The sequence below is a fragment of the Coffea eugenioides genome, chromosome 1 (genome assembly GCF_003713205.1).
Source record: "Coffea eugenioides isolate CCC68of chromosome 1, Ceug_1.0, whole genome shotgun sequence".
Lineage (NCBI taxonomy): Eukaryota > Viridiplantae > Streptophyta > Magnoliopsida > Gentianales > Rubiaceae > Coffea > Coffea eugenioides.
This window is the reverse complement of record NC_040035.1, coordinates 7,494,421-7,508,722: the sequence shown is the minus strand read 5'-3', so window position 1 is coordinate 7,508,722 and position 14,302 is coordinate 7,494,421. Positions and strand designations below refer to the sequence as shown.

The 14,302-nt window shown below is 32.1% G+C and overlaps 3 non-coding genes across 3 annotated transcripts; all 3 read right to left on the bottom strand.

Annotated features, from left to right (window-relative positions):
* Positions 1-628: 628 nt before the first annotated feature.
* Positions 629-789, bottom strand: LOC113753254. Its single transcript, XR_003465009.1, has one exon. It is a non-coding gene; the product is annotated as a U1 spliceosomal RNA (small nuclear RNA).
* A 4,253-nt stretch (positions 790-5,042) lies between these two features.
* On the bottom strand, positions 5,043-5,203 carry LOC113752589. The gene has a single exon (XR_003464880.1). It is a non-coding gene; the product is annotated as a U1 spliceosomal RNA (small nuclear RNA).
* Positions 5,204-9,604: 4,401 nt separating this feature from the next.
* On the bottom strand, positions 9,605-9,765 carry LOC113752743. The gene has a single exon (XR_003464902.1). It is a non-coding gene; the product is annotated as a U1 spliceosomal RNA (small nuclear RNA).
* Positions 9,766-14,302: the final 4,537 nt, after the last annotated feature.

Genomic DNA, 14,302 nt, shown 5'->3' with positions numbered 1-14,302 from the left:
TGAGAAAAATATACTTCGTGAAGTTCAAAATGAGAAAGTCGTAAACCGTTATCAAAATATGAAAACTCGTCGTGAACATTTGTAAATAGTTTCGTTTGTTTTTGAAATAAAATTATTATTACATTAATAATTTTGAGTTTGTCTTTTTATGTTTTTCATAGAATATACGTATCATTTGTACTTATTGGTGAAATTTTTTTTTTTTTTTTTTTGCTTAAAAGACTAGAAAAAGAGCAGATAAAACATTGTAATGTTATTTTTGCCCCTACTGAAATATTTTTCTGGCTCCGCCACTGCTTTTAGACTAATTACTTAATATTATTTCCTAGTTATTATTTTCCATCAATTTGTTGCCAAATTTCCCATTTCACCACAATAAAGAAAGCTATCTTCCTCTTTCCTTTTCTTTTTCATCTTCGGCTGAACATTACTGTGATGCACGTGAATACGATTTCCATGTCTATAATAAACATAATGCAGAGCCAACCAAACCATCAATATCATGCCTTTTTGCAGACACTGTCTTTCATGGCATTCTACAACAAAAACAAAATTTTCACACTTTAATGGCTGTGGAACCAAAGAGGAATACGACCAAAACCACAGAAGATTTAATAACTAGAGATGGGCAGGGGCCGCGCGAACGCAGGCCCCCACTGCCACAAATTATGACGTTGGCTCTCCCACTTGGGGAGACCATAGGCAGGCACCCCTCCCAAGTGCAATGGAGGTCACCAACCTAAGCCATGAGCCTTCTTGATCGCCCATAGACCCCGTCCAGGTAAGTATGTTTTACGTTGTCAAACCATAGCATTTTATAAGAGTACTCGAGCCGCCTTGCCTATTTGTTTCTTCGATGTGGGAACTTGGGAACGAGCATGTTTGATTATAGCTCCGTTGTCTTTGCCTATTGGGATTCGGTTTTATGGTGTTTCCTATCAAATTGCGAGATCTTCCTCTATAGTAAAAAAAGACTCCAACCCGCAATAAAAAAACAAATGAATAAATAACCAATATTGCAATTTGATATGGTGGATTTTTCTATCTTTTTTTTTTTTTTGTTAGCCATTTTTAATAAGTAAATACAGTATTTCTTTTTTTTTTTTTGTCGCCAGCAATTCTTTTTGTAGTTGCCCCGATAATGCGATTATTATTGCTAGCTGAGTTTGATGAATTTGCTTGGACATTGTAGAAATTAAATTTTTGGAGTTGTAATAGGTTCGTAGAATTGAGAGGAAACAATCTTATTGACAGACAAAGTATAAGCACCATCATTAAAAATTGTTAAAACTTCTAAAATTTTATTGCAAACAATCCAATTATTTTCAAGCAACATTATATCAGTCATGTTCGTAGCAAAAAATGCAAATAATAATTCACTATATTTGTAAGATTGGTTGCGTAATTCAAATGTTGAATTCCAACAGGTAGGAACATCTCTTGATAATCTTTTGCGATTTTTTCCATTAGCCCTACAAAGAGTGCTCCATTCTTTTATTACTTCAGGGTATGCCCACAAATAAGAAATTGCTTTTCAAATAAGTTTAATATGATTTTCAAGTGCTTTTAAACCATCTTGCACAGCTAAATTTAAAATATGACATGTGCATCTAATATGAAAAAATTTACCACCTAATCTGGGTCGACAAAGATCTCATAACTCTCTAATAGAAGCGGTATTTGCAGATGCATTATCAAAGAAAATTGAAAAAAAAAATTATTTTACATAGACCATGTTCTTCCAATATAATACTAATCATTTTAAAAATATGTAAAGCAGTGTGATAGTCATCAAAAATACAAAAAAGGTATCATTCTTTTTTGCATATTCCACTCATTATCAATCCAATGACAAGTGATGGCCATAAAAGAATGTGTTTGCCAAATGATCACTCCAAATATTGGAACATATGGACACACGACTATCTAAATATGCAAATAATTAAATTACTTATTTTTTTCCTCCATTACTAATATTTTTAAGTGTTCATCTAAGAATGGTTCTAAGAACAGATTTAAATTGAGGATTTAAAGCATTTTGACAATATTTCTTAAAACCCAACTTTTCACCAAAACTAAAGGATAAATGTTTAATAGCTACCATTTTTGCTATCTCATTCCTATTTCTTTCCTGACTATATCGAAATAAAGAAAGGTTAGAAGTAGCAAACCTGGTAATTTGTGATTGTTTTTTGTCAATGCCATATTCTTGAGGATGACACTTTTCATATGCTTGTGATACTTTCCATAGCCATCTCCCATTTTGTATTGGTAACATTTTTTTATAATAATTGTATTTTGCTTTAGTTTCATCAACTTTGACGAAGTGCATCGTGAAGATCTGAGACTTAAGAGCTCTACCACTTTCTCCATCAGTTTCAATTGTTTGCTCTTTGAAAATGGTCTCCATGTATTAACTTTCTTGAGTTGAAATATCAACATCATCAATGTGAATACTTCATTTGGGCTAACATTGCAACAAATATTTTTGCCCTTGTTTGAAGATGAGCTACCACTAACAAAACTTGCCATTTGATAGCAAATAAGTAAAAATGAAAAAGCTTGCAAGTAATAGTCCAGTACATATAATTATAGACATTAATGAATTAAAAAACTAGCATAATATAGACAAATTGAAAGCGAGCAAATAAGAGCAAAAGTGGAGAAATTAGAAAGTAGATCAAAAGATTGAGAGTATTAGATATGGAAGAGAGAAGACAAAATTTTGGTGTGAGAGAAAATGCAATTTGGAGAACTATTTATAGACAAAAAAAACTTGAAAAAAATAGTTTGCAACAGCTATATTAAAAAAGTCGTTGTTAAAGCAACGGCTTTATCTGAAACGGATAAAGTCGGCATCAAGTAGCTGCAAGCTAGCAACTGCTACTTCATGTCTCGAAGTCCAAGTGTCCATCCAACGGTCCAAGTCGAACTTTGTCTCTTTTTTTTTTTTTTTTTGTAACGATTCTAACCAGGATTGAAACTGCAGGTTTCGATTTTGGTTCTATTTTTAGAGAACCAGAAGCAGAACATTTACCTAAGGTTCCACTACAGTTTTGGTTCCGATTTTTGTCAGTTCCAATGCAGTTCGGTTCGATCTAGTTTTCGGTTCAAAATGGAACCGTGACCATGTCTACTTGGAACCATCTTGAACTTGTTTGTTAGATTTGATATGACTTATGAGATATGCCAATACAATTGTCAATTGGGCTTTTTGAGTTAGATTTTGACAAAATTCATTCAAAAACAACGACTAAAGTAATAGATTTTTGGCTTTAGACTTATCTTGTGAGGCGCATATTCAGCTCACAAAAGCATTAGGGTTCAGACCTACTTCAACCTTGGTTGAAGCTCACAATTATTCCAATAATTTTATCTACACATAAATATAGATATCACATTGCATAATATTATCACATTATATCTTATTACTTTGATATATATAAATTACAAACTATAATAACATGATTATTAATTATATACTTTATTATATATAATTATTCAGACTGAGCATTCATTGGGGCTAAATTTAATGAAATCCAAACTCATATTTAAATTGGGCCTCATATATATGCCCAATCTCTACCTAGCCCATTAAACATATAAGGTCAACCAAAATTTTTAAAACTGATCTCGAGCCAGCCTGCCCCGTTTACAATTCTACATGTCCATCTATTCATAGCACTATATGATTAGTTAATGGTAATCGACTCTTCAAGGACCTCAAAACCTACTAATTATAGGGAGATTCTAAAATCCATTTTGGATATCGTATCTTCAAGCTAAATCCTCCGTTAGATGGTGCAATAAGTATTCTTGACTATTAGACACCAACAAGTTTAAAAATGGTAAATCTAAACCAATATCATCATTGAGGGATGGTATCTTACCAAAGAATTTTTCTCCGAATACAACATAATGATGAAGGTGATGATTGATGATGATGATGATAACAATAGTAATAATAATAATAATAATAATAATAATAATAATAATAGTAATAGCAATTAATAATAGTAACAATAATAATCAACATAACAATAACAATAATAATGATGATGATGATGATCACAACAATAATGATAATAAATTGATAAAGTAAGCTTCCAAGAAGCTCAACAAATGAGTTGAGAAATATGGCACTACACAAATTGCCTCAGTTTTTATAGTATTAAAATTTTTGCCTAAGATCGGGCATATAATCTAATTTTTTAGCTATCTTTTTAGTACAAAAATAGTGAGATTTAAGAAATGGGAATGGGAACAAGAAAATTGAATTCCAAGACGTCTAATTTATCGGTCCTATAATGCAATTAACTCCTTAACAGTTAAACCAAAATATATATATATATAACACACTTGTTTTTAGAGGAGTAAATTCCAATCCGCAGCCTGAAACTTAATGTTTTGTAAGGGATTATAAATCAATTTTGCGTAATCCGTCCACAATTGAATCAAAGTATGACGTAGTAAAGAATTTACAGTGTTGTCCCAAATCGAGTTTGGTGTCTGTCCTTTTAATCACTTTTAGACTAATTACTTAGTATTATTTCTGTAGACACCAAATTTTTTTCTCTTTTATTTTAAAAAATGGGTGCGACAGCTTCCTAGTTATTGTTTTCCATCATTTTGTTGCCAAATTTCCCATTTCACCGTAATAAAGAAAGCTATTTTCCTCTTTCTTTTTTTTTTCATCTTCAGCTGATCATCTTCAGCTGAACATTACTGTGATGCACGTGAATATGATTTCCATGCCTATAAACAGAATGCAGATCAAACTTGACCATCAATATTAAACCTTTATGCAGATATACGGTCTTTCATGGCATTCTACAAGAAAAAATATAGTTTCAGACTTTCATGCATGGCTGCGGAACCAAAGAGGACTAAGACCAAAGCCAGAGAAGATTTAGGAACTATATTACATCTTTTACGGTCTTTAATGGCATTCTACAATATAAAGAATAGTTTCAGATTTTTATGGCTATGGAACCAAAGAGGAAAAAGACCAAAACCAGAAAAGATTTGGGAAGTAGAGATGGGCAGAGGCCGCGCGAACGCAGGCCCCCGCTGCCACAAATTATGACGTTGGCTCTCCCACTTGGGGAGACCATAGGCAGCCACCCCTCCCAAGTGCAATGGAGGTCACCAACCTAAGCCATGAGCCTTCTTGATCGCCTATCGACCCCGTCCAGGTAAGTATGTTTTACGTTGTCAAAGCATAGCATATTATAAGAGTACTCAGCCGCCTTACCTCTTAGTTTCTTCGATGTGGGAAACAAGCATGTTTCATTATAGCTCTATTGCCTTTACCGATTCGGATTCAGTTTATGGTATTTCCTATTCAACTTGCGACATTCTCATCTATAGTAGAAAAGACTCCAACCTGCAACAAATGAATAAATAAATAGTATTGCAATTGTATATGGTGGACCATTTTTATTTTTTTTTTGGCTATTTTTTAGCCATTTTTTAATGAAATAAAATACAATATTCCTATTTTTTTGTTGCGAGTGGTCCTTTTTGTAATTGCCCTGATAATGCGATTATTATTGCTAGTTGAGTTGGATGAATTTGCTTGGACATTGTCAAACTAAATTTTTGGAGTTCTGATGGGATCGTAGAATTGAGAGAAGTTATCTTTGGCAGAGAGATTAAACAAGTCACAATAATGTAAATATTTCAAACAATATAAAACCTAAGGCTCTATTAGATTCTCTAAGAAAAATATTCTAACAAGCGTTTTATATGTAGCCTACTAGAATTGTGAATAAATTAAACTATGCACTAAGTAGTAATTAATATACATTTCCTAAAATAAGAAAAATATTAAGCATTTTGACGAGCGTCTCATTCCACAATCAAGTTTTACATTTATAAAATCCTAAATACTCCATACGTGATTTCTACAAGTATACAAGTCAAGATTAAGTATAGAGTTTTAAGGGTCGAACTTACAAGGAAGGATGTCAATTACCAATAGTTTTCAAACTCCTTTATTATTTAAACTATCACAAGTGCAAGAAATTAAATCTACACTATAAACAAGAAATAAAAGTGATAAAAATAACAATAAAAAACTCCTTGAGGTATAGAATTCCTAACTACTCTTTCAAATGAAATTACCGGTTAATTGAATGTTATTATCTTTCAAATGGAATTACGTTTTCACTTCTGTGACTTTATTACCAATTTAACTGATGTTTTCTTTATGATGGTGGCTGAATTGACTCTTTTTCAAAACATGAAAGTTGTAGATCTTTGAGTTATCTTTCTAATACTTCAAGAATCATCCAATTTGGAGCTCTATGGATTGAGAAATGATCAAAATACCCTCGACTGGTCAATCCCCTATTTCAGCTTTCAATAACAGAAATGACCGACTGTGTTTCAACTTTTTGACAAGGAAAACTCATGAAATGGATTTTGATGTCTCATAATAAATGTAGAGCTATATGTTAGTTTCAAAAGGACTCAAGAATCATCTCAATCCAATGCTTGTAGCTCAAGATATAGCCAAAATACCAACAAGTGTCAAAACTATCAAACTTTTCCTCTTTTATTCTTGATTGCATTTCCTCTTTTGAGTATTTGGCACTTCATATTTTCTTTAAATCACTTCAAATCATCAAAAATCATCTAATTATATTTTCAATTCACACCATTTGATGATTGAATCATTAAACCTACAAAAATATGAAGTTTCAATATTTTAATCCATAGAAATGCAATTTTTGACACTTAAACCATAAAATGCTAACTTCACTAGAAACATAAATTCATTAGCTATAAAAGTGAATAAAACATACCAAAACTAGATAATAAAACACATTTAAATCACTCAAAATATGCACTTATCACATTTGATCCCAACAAAACTATTTCAAATTAAATAGATAACCTAGGCTTGGTTTCCTTGTTCTAACAAAAAATGATGACTATAATGATAATTTGAAGAAGTAATTTGCAACAAATTCATCAATGTGCACTTTGTGGATTTAAGGCACGTTTTTCTTAAGCTTTAATCCGCAACAAAATTATCTACTAAAAGGGAAAAAAATTCTTAAAAATCAGGTAGAAAAAATCTCTCGGAACTTCATTGATTAAACAATTTTAATAGAGACTAGAATTTTTCTTGTGCCTTAGTATGGTCTTTTTTTATTTATTACGAATTTATACAAATATAAATAATTTAAAATACAAAATTAACAACAATCCTACATGTTCACCTATATTAATTTTAAAAAATTATTAATGTATTCTAAATATTCAATTATTTATTAATTTTTAAAAATTTGTTTACAGACTTTTACTATAATATGATACTAGCTATACATCAAATCATGTACCCCAAATCAAGAACTTGGTAGCTATTATTTTTTTACAAATATTCTTTTAAATAATTTAAATTTTTATAATAATCATAAATCTAGAACTGTATATTCATATTTACTTAAGTAGTAAAAATTCAGCAACATGATCAACTTTCTAAGAAAAAAATCTATCACAACTTCATTGATTAAACAATTTTAATAGAGATTTGCCTTCCTAGGAACATGATCAACTTTCTACTATTCTCCAACCTCTAACCCACGAGTAACTTTGTGCAATTAAATCTGAAGTTTATTCTCTTAAGTTGATTGACTGAAGTATCGGTCACATGCAAGGACTACTAGACCTTCCAAGAATCAACCGCTTTTTAACACTAGGAAAAATTAAACAAACAGAGACGCAAAGATAAAAGATACTTTTCCACCAAAAATAAAATGGAAAAGAAAGAAAAAAATCAGCCACTTTTTTATCGTTTTACAAACACTATGTTGTTTTGTATGTAATAGGGACCAAAGGAATGGTTACTTTCAAATTATTGACGTAATTGGTGGTCTAAATTGGACTAGCAAATTAAGAATTAAATCATGGAAGTGTCTTATTATGCATCACAATTAGGGCTGTTAACAAATCAAAACAAAGTTTGATTATAATAAGGGATAATTTCAGAAACCTCCCTTGAGGTTTCTAACTATTTCAGGAAGCTCCCCTCTATTTTAAAAAATTACACTTACCTCCCCTATGATTAGCATTTCAGTAACAATATAGACCCAGTATGCTAAATTTGTCCTAAAAAATCCTAAAATACCCCTTTGTTACTTAGAAGGAGAAAAAAACTCACTAATAAATTTCTTACATGTTGCAACTATTGTAAATGACCTAACCACCAGTCTAATAAACTCAATAAACCACTTCAACTTAATCCCCATATTCTCACAATTTTGACAACCTACTAATTCCCTTCCCTCCCCTCCCCCCCTTTTCAAAACTTTCCATGCAAATCAACTATGACAATTAAAGTTTGCATTCAACATAATCTTTAGTCTCATTTTTTTTTGCCTAAATTCAGTGTTTGAATTGACCAATGTCACTATCCAAATTCAATTTAAATGGGTGCAACCATGTTGATTATAAAATAATCCAACCCACCAAGAATACTAATACGGAGCAACCAAAAGTAACACTAGAGACCATATCCCATGTCTTTAGGCAAATCTAATTGCAGTTTTTATATCCCAAAATTCTTTTTTACACAATTGGCATAATAACGTAACCTTCCTCAATCCATGTTCTCTTTTTAGCTATTATTTTTATTTTCTTGTCTGTATCACTGCCATCCTTTTCACCTTCATTTAGTTTGACAACAAATTTGATTTGGTAACTTGTCATTTGACAATTTCAATTCAATAATACTTACAAAAAAAGGGAAACAAAAAAAGGGAGAGAGGATCTATTTCCATAATAATGAGGATTTGAGATGTATTAAATGGTTATGTAGATGGCAATTTACTGAAAAATAGTGGATTATGAGGTGTAGAAGAACGAAGGTAGGAAAGAAAGTCAGAGAGAGAGAATAAAAGTTTATTTTATGTGATAACCGTTGCTTTAGAATGAAAGACTAGTTATAGTTGTAGGGATTTTTTTTGTAGAAATTATTTATAAGTGAAAGATATTATAGTCAATTTACTACATGAAGGGAGGTTAGTGTAATTATTCAAATCTGACGAGAGGTGAGTGAAATTGTTAGAAACCTCAGGAGAGGTTTCTGAAATTATCCCTTATAATAAATAGATTGAAAAGTTTGATTTTTGTAACAGAATAAATATAAGAAAGCTTAACATATTTGAGTCCGGCTCAAACTTGAGTTCAAACATAGGCGTGTACGTTAAAGGATATGGGGTCAATAAAAATTTTAGGTCGCAAAATTTTTAAACAAGCTCAAACAAGCTTTGAACAAAACATGAAATACTCGGCCATTTTCTACCTACACAAACTGGGACAAAGTTGAACTTTTATAATATATCCTAATATCTGACTGACTTTTGCTCGTGTTGAGTTATAAAGACATGGATGGATCAACAAATTATCTGCCAATTTCCTTTGTGGTGAGACATGGATCAACCCTATTTGGCAATTTCCTTTAACCAAAAATATATCTCTACCTCTCAGAAACAATTCAAAACAGCATAAATTGATCTTATACACAAATATTTACCATCAGAAACAATTCTACATGTGCTGCTGATATACTAAAGCTTTGTTCCATAGAGGATTGAGCAGGGCTGCGTGAACGTAGGCCTCCGCTGCAGCAAATTACAACGTTGGCTCTCCCACTTGGGGAGGCCATAGGGAGGCACCCCTCCAAAGTGCAATGGATGTTACCTACCTAACCCATGAGCCTTCTTGATCGCCCATCAACACCGTGCAGGTAATTATGTTTCTAGTTGCCAGAAGCTGAGTATCAATATGCCTTTGTGTGTCCCTCTTTCTCTTAACGCTAGCTTCTGATGCAGGACAAAAGAAGCCAGTCAGTCACCCGTCATTAGTCATCACCATTTCTGTCCATTTGTTATACGTTTAGAATAGAAAGTAGAATCCAAATAGGAAGTATAACCAAAAATGTTAGAGATAGACAAAAGGAATATACTTAACTTCAAACTCCTGTATAAGTGGAATTTTAGCTTCGTTTGTTTAGTTCTCGAATATACTAGAAACTTTGAAAAATGATATTAACTAATTATGTGGAATGGGAAAAACTTCTCTTGAATTGTGAATTTAGTTCAGACTCTTGACAATTTTTTTTTCTTCCTTTCTTATTAGGGGCTTTTGTTTAGGTCATTTTCTTGTGCTTTTTCTGTCGTTTGCCTCTCATTTCAAAATGTCTTACATGTGCTGGAGAGGATGATTGATCTTTCCTTATTTATAAATGCATCTTTTACTAAAAACAAGAAAAAGGGTACACAACACACTAAAAAAATAATAAAAAAAGGCAAACTCGAGCATCGTCCTTTTTCCCTTTCTTCTTTTTTATATGATCACAAGTAATAACATTGGAGGGATCTATACTTATGGATTACAAACATACAATGTTACAACTACTGACCACAAATAATCGAATGAAGACTAAACCAATGACTTCTATCATTTTACTATTTTGAGTTGTTGGCCCTGTTTGGCAATTGAGTTTTTTGCCAAGTTTGTCTGCTACAAGTTTTTTAAAAACTTTAGCTACAATAACCTCAAAAAATTTCTTAAAGTTTTTAAATTATACACTTCAAAATATTCAAAAATTTACACACTTCAAAATTTTTTTTAAAAACTTCTATAATAAGTTACAGTAAAGTTTTAGACAAACACCTAAAAAACTCGCTTGCCAAGCGGGAATAGATAGGGACTTAATGGATTTCTAGTTTCCAATAAATCGCATAATTATGCAAATTGGACAAGCAAATAATGAATTGAATATTCAGGGTTTTGATATAAATTTGGAAAAAGCTCAAATGAAACAATTAGCCCGACTCACCTCCGCTCATTACAAGCACTAATTGCAATCAGTATGTGCTGCGATTCAGTAAGTGTTGTATAAAATTGCTTGTGTATGTACAAAGCCCTAATGGCAATGAATGTGTACAGAGGTTCAATGAATGTGTATAAACCTTGCTTGTGTGCGTACAAAGCTTCAAAACAATTACCAGATAACCGTTGCAACTAGACGCTCGGAGACAGTGAAGGTTTTGAAAAAACGTATTTGGCGAATGAGTTGTTTAAAAAGCGAATTTAGTGGATGTTTGTTTAAGAAATAAATGCCTAGACAAATTAAAAAAAAAAACGTGTAATGTAAGTGTGTTTTTTATGGAAATATTGCTTCACTAAATGCACTTTTTACACTTCAGGAAGAGTACTGAAAATTACCATCCTTTGAGAATATTTATAAAAAAGTCCCACTTTTTGGGAATTTATTCAAAAAATTGGAGGTTGTGTCTTTTAGATTACACAAACTATTTTAGGAATTTACTCGAAGATCACAACATGTGTCCTTTAGTTTACATTAGTTACTGCTTTTTCTTGTAAAGATATGATTTGTGATTAAGTGTATATAGAGATGGAAATGGGTCGAGTAAAATCCAACACCCATGGGTATTCGACCTAGTGGTTAATCCAAGTCGTTATTCGACCCAATGGTTAATCTGATTGTACAACTAACTCATTATCCATTAGGATTTGATCTTGATGAGAAGTTACCAACGGATAACCCGATAGGGTTTGTTAAAAGGATCCAAAAAATCCTATACCAAATCTCTATTCCCTCATATGTATATATATATATATATATATATATATATATATTAGTGTAAGTGGGATATCTCGAACTTGAAATTTGTATATAAATGTTGCAATTTTATAATCCGATAACAAGTTTCGTAATTTTATAACCCAATTAGATACAACTCTAACCTAACACAAATGAAGACAATTATGATTAAAAACAGAAGAATATTAATTTAACCCTTAATTAAATGTTTGATTTTTTTCATTCAAGTTTGATGGCTTTACCTAAATTTAAAACTCAATTTAATTTGTTAATTTAACATGCTGCATGCATTGGTTTTAGTTTTATAAAGGTTAATTTTCATTTTTCAAACTATTGAATTTAGTGGGCAGAGGGTACTAGAAGGTTAATCCAACCAACAAGTGAGAGGGTTTGGTAATAGGAATTAAAACTCGGTTTGATAATATACTTAGATGTGCAGGTTAGGGTTTGGAAAGAAAGATTTTCGAGAGTACTTGACCCACTGTCATCCCTACTGTATACCTTCAATGACAAAATAATAAATTATTCCCATAAAAACACATGTTTGATACTGTTGAAAATTGTGAGGATTGTATAAGGGCTATGTGCACACAAGCCCTTGTGAGCAAAATTATGACTGCCACTCCCGCTTGAGGAGACCATGGACTGGCGCTGCTTTGAGGTCACCAACCTAAGCCATCCTCATATTGCCCATTGACTCCATTCAGATACGTTTATTTTGCCCATACAGAGCTTTTTATAAGCACTTTGAACGGCCTTAAACCTGTTTGTTAGTTGTGGTATGACTTATGAGATATGCCGGTAGAGTTGTCAATTGGGTTTTCTGAGTTAGATTTTGTTAGATTTTGATAAGTTCAAACTTAACTCATCCAAAAAAATAGGCTAAAGTAATAGATTTCAAGCTTTGGACTGACCTTTTGGGCACATACTCAACTCACAAAAGTATTAGGGTTTTCGACCTATTAGCTCACAATTATCACATAATTTTGTCTACACACCGATAAAAATATCACATTATATAATGTGATACAATTATCACATTATATCTTATTACTTTGACACATATATATATTACAAACTATACTTATATGATTCTTAATTATATACTTTATTATATATAATTATTTGGAATGAGCATTAATTGGGGCTAAATTTAATGAAGTCAAAACTTGGCTAACATTTAAATTGGGCCTCATATAGAAGCCCAATCTCTTCCCAGCCCATTAGACACATAAGCTCAGCCAAAATATTTCATATTGATCTCCCCCATTTACAATCCCACGTGCCTGTCTATTCACAGCACTATATCATAGTTATTGGTAAGTGACTTTCAAAGGACCTTAAAACCTACTAATTTTAGGGAGATTCTAATTTCCTTTTTGGATTTTGTGCCTTCAAGCTAAATCCACCATTAGATGGTGCAATAAGTACTCTTCACCGCTGGATACTAATAAGTTTAAAAATGGTAAATTTAAACCAATATCATCATTGAGGGATACTATTGAGAGAATAGTACGCAAAAAGAGACAAAAGAATTTTCACTAAATATAACATCATGATGATGATAATGACCATGACGACGATGACCACGATGACAATAGTAATAATGACAATCATAATAATTAATAATAGTAACAATAATAATAATCACAATAATAATGATGATAAATTGATAAAATAAGTTTCCAAAAAGCTCAATAAATGAATTGACAAATATGGCACTGCACATATTGCCTCGGTTCTTATAGTAGTTAAAATTTTCGCCTAAAATCAGGTCATATAATCTTTTTTTTTAAAATTTTTATAAGAGATTTAAGAAACGAGAACAGGAATATAGAAATTTAAATCGAGGATCTCTAGTTTATCTGTCCTAACCGTTAAACCATAATATATATACACTAGTTTCTATGTCCCAAATCGAGTTAGGTATCTGTCCCCTTAATCACTTTTAGACTACTTACGTAACACTATTTCCTAGTTATTATTTTCCATCATTTTGTTGCCAAATTTCCTATTTCACCATAATAAAGAAATCTATTTTCCTCTTTCTTTTTTTTTTCCCATCTTCAGCTGTACATTATTGTGATGCACGTGAATATAACTTCCATGCCTATAAAACATGGATTAGGGGTAGGAGCGGTCATCAGACCGACCGCTCTTGAACGGTCTTCTCACAAGACTGAATTGTGAGGCGAGGAATATTCCACGTCAGGAAACCTTCAAGAGGCCCCAAAAACGGCGTCGTTCCAATAAAAAAAATTGTTTAGCCAAAACGGGAACATGATGGACCAAACGGAAGAGTTTCAATTTTGAAAATCAAGTTGAAAATTTGAATCAGCCGTACAAAACAAAACTAAGGGAAGAGAGGATGCGTCCTGCTGAAGGTAGAGCTGATAAGTCAATCGAGTAGCTCGAAAGCTCGTTAGAACTCGACTCGTTAAGGCTCGAGCTCGGCTCGTTAATTTTGGTTAACGAGTCGAGTTCGAGCTCGAAACATGCTCGTTTAGCTAACGAGCCGAGTGCTCGGCTCGTTTGATACTCGAGTAGCTCGTTAGAGCTCGTTAATGAATGGCATATTTGTTATTTTAAAAATCAAAATTATAAAAATTAAAAATTATAGATTTTTATTAAGGTTAATTTGCATGAGCTCGAGTTCGAGCT